This window comes from Chelonia mydas, chromosome 7 (assembly GCF_015237465.2).
Source record: "Chelonia mydas isolate rCheMyd1 chromosome 7, rCheMyd1.pri.v2, whole genome shotgun sequence".
In the NCBI taxonomy this organism is placed as follows: Eukaryota; Metazoa; Chordata; order Testudines; family Cheloniidae; genus Chelonia; species Chelonia mydas.
The window spans coordinates 14,932,898-14,941,811 of record NC_057853.1 but is presented as its reverse complement, the minus strand read 5'-3'; the positions used below and the strand labels follow the sequence as shown (position 1 = coordinate 14,941,811).

The 8,914-nt window shown below is 43.1% G+C and overlaps 1 long non-coding RNA gene across 2 annotated transcripts in view; it reads left to right on the top strand.

The window, feature by feature from the left end:
• The first annotated feature begins 567 nt into the window (after window positions 1-567).
• The window catches only part of LOC122466545, a 214,044-nt gene continuing 205,697 nt past the window's right edge, over window positions 568-8,914 (top strand). The window contains exon 1 of one of the 2 annotated variants that reach the window (XR_006292157.1): window positions 568-690. This is a non-coding gene — a long non-coding RNA (uncharacterized LOC122466545). The remainder of the gene's footprint in view (window positions 691-8,914) is intronic. The other variant, XR_006292156.1, reaches the window with a different exon arrangement.

Here is an 8,914-nt window from a genome sequence, read left to right as displayed (position 1 = left end):
ATCTATATGTCTGACAATTTTGTTCTTAACTATAGTTTCAGCCAGTTTGCCCAGTACTGAAATCAGGTTTACAGGCCTGTAATTGCTGGGGTCACCTGTGGAGCAAACCAGTGAATGAGAAAGGAATAAAACTTTAATAAAACAAACTGCAGAGGATCTCTGAACTGTTGCATACAACCATGCAGTATTCCCAACCCCCGCCTTTAGGGCACATCTCCAAGTTCCTATGTTCATAATACTGTCCCTTATGAGGGAACATCTCTAAATTATAATCTTCTACAAACATATATGTACATCAGACACATTAGGTGAAAAATGGGTTATCAGTGAAAATACACAAACGTGCAGGAATTATAAAAACCAACAGGCCAATTTATATAATGTTTTCTTTGAAGTAAGCAAAGCTGACATCTTTCTGTTCCTACAGAACCAATATACATTTGCCTCTTCACCCCCAGACTACTAATGTCCCTTTTATAACCTTAACTCTCTCAGAGGTCGGCTTCTGGGGGAACACAGGAGGCGCCTTCCCACTAATTAGCTTATCAAGCCCAGTAAAAAGTAAGTGGAGACAACATTGCTGTTATTTAAGGAACTCATCAGTCTAGCTGTACTGTAGCAGTTAAGAGTTTTTGCAGCTTATTTTCAATAAGGGACTGAATTCTTTTCTTAGTTGGAAACTTTCTACAGGTAAGAGTGAAGGAATTACAGGCCTTTATTGAAAGTGTTTTGTTTCCTATTTTGCTGTTCCTCCCCACATACACTGAAACCCTGTTAAGGATCAGTATGTTCTATCGCTTCTTCCAATTCCTAGCTTGAAGTACTGCCTAATAATGATGTATTTACTACAGAATTTATATAAAGAATATTTTATATTACTGTTATGTAACAAGGGGTTTCAGTATGACTATGTATAGTAGATGAGACCATAGAGTTGATTCATATAGTGCTCAGATGATCATACAAAAAGTGAGAAACTTGGGGTTAAAGGCTATTAAGGGAATAGTAAAGAGACTGGATGACTGTCTCTGAATGCTGTTTCCCTCTGTGTGGCATTGTTCTGCTTTGAGAAGGACCTTGTTGTTAAAGAGAATGTGGTTGTTACAGTTTTGTTTGTGCACTGGGTATTGTATAGTTCCTATTTTTTTACCTTGAACTGAATATATCAGGAAGAATTATATGCTTGACTCTGAGCTGACAAATGCAGAAGGAACTCTTGCTGCACAGAGCCTGATTCTCACTCACACTCGTTTTGCACTGGTGTAAGATGCCCTCAATGTAATTTGGTAGCATTATACACTCGTTTTGCACTGATGTAAATAGCTACATAAGATGTGGGATGGTGGGGAATGTCTGATGGCTTACCAGGTTTTATACGTGTGTTGTGTTCACTGAACTTATTCCTCATTGATGCTAGTGTCAATCAACCCAAAAGATTTTTCAGTACTTTATTTTTTATTGCTGGTGCTGCTCTGCCATGCTTAACGGGCACTTCTGCAAGCAGCACTGCTGTGAGTGGTGGGAAGTGATATTCTAAATGTTTTGGTTTTTTTGTCCTTTGGTGGGATGGAGAGTAGCTGGATATTTGTTTGTAGCTATGGGAGATTGCCTGAGCAAGAGATGTAGGATTGGGCCTTATAGAAATAGTGAGTAGTAACTAGGAACAGTTGGGGAGCTTCCTTTAGAAAAATTAAAAGTTGGCTTCTGCTCTGATAAATGAGACAACTTCAGAAGCTTCATGTGTAACATAAATATGAGCAAGAAGGAAGTATTTACTAAATCCCATAGCCACGTATGGATTTTGGAACATGGTCTTATTTGATGTGTTGCGTTGGCCAGTAGCTGTTATATTTATTATGAGGGAAAAGGTGGCTTATGGAAAAAGTGCTGTATAGGAGGCAGTGTATCTATGTTTTATGCACGTCTAAATTAAACAAATGAAGGGGGAAAAAAACCCTTCTCTTGGAGCCCTTAGCTATTGCACAATTTGAAGACTCCTCTCTGTGGAACTGTGTCTTCCCTTCTGTCTCTTGGTTTTTTATTCACATGTTCCATTTTGTCTCAGCTCAGACTGTAAGCTGTCGGTACAGCACCTAGCACAATGGGGCCTAATAAAACTTCTTGTTGAAGAGGGGGACCTGACTGATGCACAGTTTTTACGTGGCAAGTCAGCTGTGTGGTATATCACCTTTTGGAGAGATCACCCGTGAATAACATGTATGAAATGTGGAAAAATAAATGAAAAGCAATCCCATTTTCAAAGGACTGTTTGATGATCTTTAACTTGTGACATAGGATTCTCTTAATAGAAAAGAATTGAGGGATACCTCTTTCCCACCGTATCATTACATCTGAAAGGTTGTTTTTGCTGAAATTTGCTATTTATTATAAAAATAGTCAAGTTTGTAATGACTGTGGCATAAGCACCAAGACAAATGTCCTTGCTTAACTTAATATTGTATACTTCAGAATTCTTTTATTTAAAAAAATCTTTCTCGAAATCCAGCTTTGGAATCTTTTAACAGTTAGGGGCCAGCTTCTCAGTTGGTGTAGAATGGCATAGCTCCTTTCACTTCAATAGGATGATGCCAAATGTGCCAGTGGAGGATCTGGCCCTGTATGCAGAGTTGAAGGAAGGAGCTGTCCTCATTTCTTGATCTTTGGGAATAATGGCTGGAGAACCTGCCAACGCCTTTTGTTTTACTGTTAGATTCTCTTTAAATGAGGGCTACATTGTCACTTTAAATCATTGACTGTTGTACTGGGGCAGCACCCTGGTGACAGCTCCCAGATACCAGCAGGTAAAATTTTCAGATGTACCTAAATTCAGCTGGCTTTCATTGTGACTTAGGTTTGCAGTCACGTGGGCACTCTTGAAAATGTTACTCGTGCCTCAGCTGAAGTGAAGAAACTCAGGAAGGGGAAGGCTGGAGCAAACAGCCAACAGCAGAGAAAGTCCAGTCGAAACTATAGAGAGAAGGGTCCCTGCTTTGGCTGCTTCTGCAGTTGGTGTCTTGGCAGGCTCCTCTCTGCAGTTTTCCTTCAAGATCTCATTGGTGGGGGAGACACCACCTGGGTCCTACTACCTCTAGAGTTGAGGTTGGTAGTCTCTCCTGTACAGTTCTAGGTCCAGGCTCTCCCCCAGGACAGCAGTCCTTGCTGTGGTGGAGAAGGGCACCTGTAACACCCACTGACTGGGAGTTACGCTTGCATGCACTCATACGCTCCTGTACTCCCTGACAAATCAGGTGTGCTGATATTTATATCCCTCTTGAATTTGGTCCAAAGCTGTTGAGAAGAGCCTGCCCAGTTGCAGCATCTGCTACATCCTTGCAAGAGCAATGTGTATGCTTCTTCCACTTCCCTCCCATGCAAACTGCCCAGCGCAACCCCTATCAACCCTTCCTCACCCCCATGTGGAGTCTATATCATTGCTACGGTCCTACCAAACTCACGGTCCATTTTGGTCAATTTCATGGTCATATGATTTTTAAAATTGTAAATTTCATGATTTCAGCTATTTAAATCTGAAATTCCATGGTGTTGTAATTGTCGGGGAGCTGACCCAAAAAGGAGTTGTAGCGAGGTTATTGTAGGGTTGGGGTGGGGGTTGTGGTACTGCTACCCTTACTGCTGCTGGTGCTGCCTTCAGATCTGGGCAGCTGGAGAGTGGCAGCTGCTGGTCGGGAGCCCAGCTCTGAAGGCAGAGCCATCGCCAGCAGCAGCTCAGAAGTAAGGCTGGCATGGTATGGCATTGCTACCTTTACTTCTGCGCTGCTGCTGGCTGGGCCCTTAGTCAGCAACCACCACGCTCTGGCCACCCAGCTCTGAAGGCAGCAGCGCAGAAGTAAGAGTGGCATGGTATGGTTTTGCCACCCTTACTTCCGCACTGCTGTTGGCAGGGCGCCACCTTCAGAGCTGGGCGCCCGGCCAACAGCCGCCGCTCTCCAGCCACCCAGCTCTGAAGCCTGGGCAGAAGAAAGGGTGGCAATACTGCGACCCTCCTAAAATAACCTTGCGACCTCCCTGCAACTCCCGTATGGGTCAGGACCCCCAATTTGAGAAACCTTGGTCTCCCCTGTGAAATCTGTATAGTACAGGGTAAAAGCACACACAAGACCAGATTTCACAGGGGGAGACCAGATTTCACAGTCCGTGACGTGTTTTTCAGAGCTGTGAATTTGGTAGGTCCCTAATCATTGCTCTTGGTACCTTGGCCAAGAATACAAGGACCAAGAGACTGTTTTCTCTGTGTGACGGCGCAAAGGGGTAGCTCCTTGTTGCGTTTTCAAGGAAGCTGGGAGTCTCAGGTTTCAGTGGACTGCTTTTAGTTTAACCATGACATCGGTAACATAGTGCATGAAATTGGGTTCAGTGTCTTATTACTCAGGGAATTCCTAAACTCTATGACTTCAAGTCTTTATCTAGCCTACTTCTTTCTGCCTCTGTACTTCCTAATAGATGAGGGGTTTTCAAACTTCATTGCACCGCAACCCCCTTCTGACAATGAAAATTACTACATGACCCCAGGTGGAGGGACCGAAGCCTGAGCCCATCTGAACCCCGCTGCCCCAACAGGGAGGGACCAAAGCTAAAGCCCGAGCCCCACCGCTCTGGGTGGGGGTGCTAAAGCCGAAGCCCAAGGGCTTCATCCCCAAGCAGGGGGCCTGTAACCTGAGCCCCACCATCCAGGGCTTCGGCCCCAGGAATGGGGAGGGGACTTGGGCTTTGGCCCTGGGCCCCAACAAGTCTAATGCCAGCCCTGGTGACCCCATTAAAACGGGATTGTGACCACAGTTTGAGAACCGCTGTGATAGATATATGTAGTGTCCACAAGATGGCACTATGCTGTGCTCCTAGCTTTGCTATGTAGCTTATATAGCTGTCATTTTGCATCTCTTGAGGCCAAAGACCTTCTGACTTTTTGATGCTATGATGTGGTAAAATTTATGAGGAGAAAGGACCGATAGCAAAACACTTTTGCATCTGGAGAAGGGAGCCAAAAGATCACTCTCTCATATTATTCTAACTTCAGTGTGAATGATCAATGCTAATAAAATGTGAGAAATTGGACCAAACTCAGATCTAACGTAAGCGAGTGCAATTAAATTCATAGCTGAACTTATCCTAGGTGGAGGGTGGCAACTTGTGTAAGTTCAGTTCATGATCAGAAACTTGGGAAAAAAATCTCAAGAAATGCTGACACATTTAAAGTAACTTTTTTGCTCAGTTTTATCATTCTCTGAGGACAATTTTTTTCAGACTTCTGCCCATGCTATTGTCTAAATTATGCCCTGGTGAAAACAGTCCCCAGGGAGAGTAAAAATAAATTATTAAACTAATACTTAGACAATTGCATGGGCAGAAGTCTGAAAAAAATCATGCACAGAGAATGATAAAACTGAGCAAAAGTGTTTTGCTATCGGTCCTTTCTCTTCATATATTTTACCACATTGTAGCATCAAAATGTCAGAAGGTCTTTGGCCTCAAGAGATGTAACATGGCAGCTATAGACGCTACATAGCATATTAGTTTAATACTTTATTTTTACTCTCCCTGGGGGCTGTTTCTACCACAGCATAAGTCAAGGCTCTTGTTAAGCCCAATTTTTGCCTCTTCATCCATATTCTATTGTTGTTTCTCTATCGTTGGCCACAGAGGAGGCTAAAATTTTTGCACAATGTCCAGTTCAGTCTTGAACAGCAGTTGAAGCCTAGGATACCGGGGATGTGATTCCCTGATGGGGAGCTCTAGGTGTTACTGCAATACGAATAAGAGAAAGAAGTAATACTAGATGAGAAATGCTTAGGGTCTGACATTTAATAGATGTCTAAAATGTTTTTATAAATTATTCAAACGATTTATACTAGATGTGGGTCTGATCCATGCCATCCAATCTGAATCCCTTGGAACTTCAGGCCAAATCCCCTTCAGGGAAGCTTGGATTCAGACTAAATTTAGACTCATCTTTAATTTATATATTTCCATTTGTCTAGCAAGAGAACCATAAAAATGTAATTTTCTTCAAAGAAAGACTTTTGGTGCTGACACATTCTTAACCCTGTAATGAGCTGAAGTGTTATTTGAACATCTGCCAAGAGATGGCAGTGTAATGCTGTTCAATGCACTAGATGCTGGTTCTAGGAAGAAAAATCTGATTGCTATGACAATCCTGTAACCACCTTCCTTGAATGCTGCTTGGAGACGGTTCCTAGGGCAGGCTGGGCTGTTTAGGAATCTGCTTCCTATATGCTGCAGGTCAAGAAATGATGCAGAAATTAAAACAAGACATTTCAGATGATGCCTGTTCTGTAACACTCTTTATTCATATATTAATGTTAGGCCGCCATTAATAACTTACACTAGAAAGCTACTTTGTATACCAGGTGAATTTGTTTCCTGCTTCATTCATTCTCACTCTTTTTTTTTGTTAATGAAGAAAAACATGAAAGAAATGTTGTTAAGGTAAAAAACAAACCATCATGCAGATCTTCATCTCATGGCAGTCCATTGAATTTAATTGTGCAACACTCAGATGGTGGAAATCCGTGTTTCATGGCTACATGTTTTTTGAAAAACAACTCAGACTTCAGTAACCAGTAATATATTAAATTATTCTTGGTCCACCAGAACTCACACGTGTTAATGCTACAAAGCCCACCGTCTCTCTCTCCTTCCTTACTAGGCATTTGTCACAAAAGGTGGGATGAAGGATCTAGGGCTAACAAGAAAATGTAATGATTATCAAGTATGACAAATGGACCCGGAATTTAGTACCCCAAATAGTGTGTAACTCTGTTCTGGGTGGGTCTTGTCAGTCTCTGACAGATACCTGAGGGGTATGTCTTTCTTACACCTTGGCATCCCTTGTATAGTTTGTCATGCCAATAAAGGTGGTAATGTTAGTTCGGTGCAGTCTTTTGATTTTTGTATGTTGACACTGGGAGTTGCAATATAGGAGTTAAGAACCCAGGGGAGTGGGTGAGCACTTGGTGTTAGTTCTATCCTAATAAACACAGTGATCCTATCTATTCTGACCTCTCTGCGTTCCTCACCATGGCATCTGAATGCAGACTTAAAATTCTTTAACTGTTTATTTTATGCATTTCACTGCATTCAGATAATAAAATTAGGCTCCCCCATGTTATTACTTGGCTTTTCTGTACTAGAACAATCTTGCTGCATTTGCTTCCAGGGGAAAGGCTTCAAACCAAAAGAGGTCATCTCTTGACAGTGCCCCTTTAAAACAAATCTCCGTAAAGAGCTCCCCAAATGGTTTATTGCTGAAAATCTGAGATTACTTCAATGAAATTCACTTTTGTGGTGACCTCTGCAAGACCATGAATTAACCATTACCCTGGAACTATGTTTCCTCTGTCCCTGTAAAAATGTGCTCTGGAATGTGGGTATCTGAGGAAACATATGGTAGTAATAATAATAACAAACATTTTAAGCAAGCAGTGCTGTCTTTTAGCTTATCTATGTGTTAAAGGGCATGATGCTCTCCTAAAGTGTTTCTTGCGTGCTTGTACTCCCTCTCCAGTTGGCACACTCCGCAGACCAGGCTGTACCTTTAAGACACTGTCCTGAGCATGGGGTGGCACAGAGTCTCACCACCCTGTGGCAAGGAGAGCTCATCAGAGCCATGATGCCTCCTGGGAAACCATGTTGGCTGCATCACTCCTGAGGAGGACAGAGGGCTGATGACTCCCCTGTGCAGACAGCCAGCGTAGGGCCAGGCCCTGTCTCTTCTGCCGGTTTGGTTAGGCTAGTAGCCCATAGCAGACCTTGTGGGAGGAGTGCAATGGCTTGCACTGGTGGCTGGGCCTGCATGGGGTAGGGGAGCGAAAGTGTTGGGAAAGCTCCTTGTGCATAGGCTCGCCACAAACTGGTGCAGAGCCTCTTCTCTTAGTGGAGCAGCAGCACTAGGGTGTTTTTTAGTCTCTTATTTGTGCTCCAGACTGAGCCAACAGAGGGAGCTCAAGAGCAAAAAGAAATCCCCCCTCAAAACACTGTGCCCCAGATTCCTCCTGTGATCCAGCCCCTTTGTTCTACGTGAGTAGCTCAGCAAAGGAGTCGGAATCTGGCTGTAACTGGCCAGAGGAGAATTGTCCAGCCAGGAGAGGTTTCAGCTGGCAGAGCTGGTCCTTGCACTTCAGCTCCCACCTAGACATAGGAGACATGAGGAGGGAGAGGGCAGTAAGGTGTGGGGTGAAACACAGCTCCACTCTGTTCTCAGCTAACCTACAGTTGCTTAGGGCCCATATACAGCTGGTGTAAGAACTGTTTAGGGGCTGCTGTAAGTTACATTGGGGTAGGAACAGGTGCATCTTCACAATCCAAAGTTGTAGCTGGATCCCACACAAGAAAACCTCTCTCAGGAAATAATCTTTCCCTGCCTGTTCCACGTAAGTAATCTGAAAGCCACTGTTACTGTGCTGTGGGCTAGAAGTTAGTTATAACAAAACTTAATAGTTATATTTCTCTCTTCTGCAGTGGCCTGTACAGCTGGACTCATGATAGCCCCTGTGGGTCAGAGCTTGGACCCAACTCTGTCCCATTGTGCCAGTGGTTTGTAATGCGTTGTCCTCTTCTTGGACTTCAGAGACTAGTCCCAGTGTTGCCACATTTTGTGACTTTATTATGAGGCTCATGATATTTGATGTTTTTTCTTAAAGCCCCAGCTCCTGGAGTCATTGGAGAATCTCACCTTTTACTTAAAATAAATCAATTTTTAAGCCCTTATGGTTATACAGAAAAGCTTAAACACATGATTCAAGTGTACTTTTAAAGGGTCATAAAACAGAGGGTAAATGAAAAGAACCCCAACGGTGATGTGTGTAGGTTTTTTTGTTTGTTTGTTTTTAAACGTCATGATTTTAAAGCAAATGTCATCATGGTTTCTTAGGCCCTG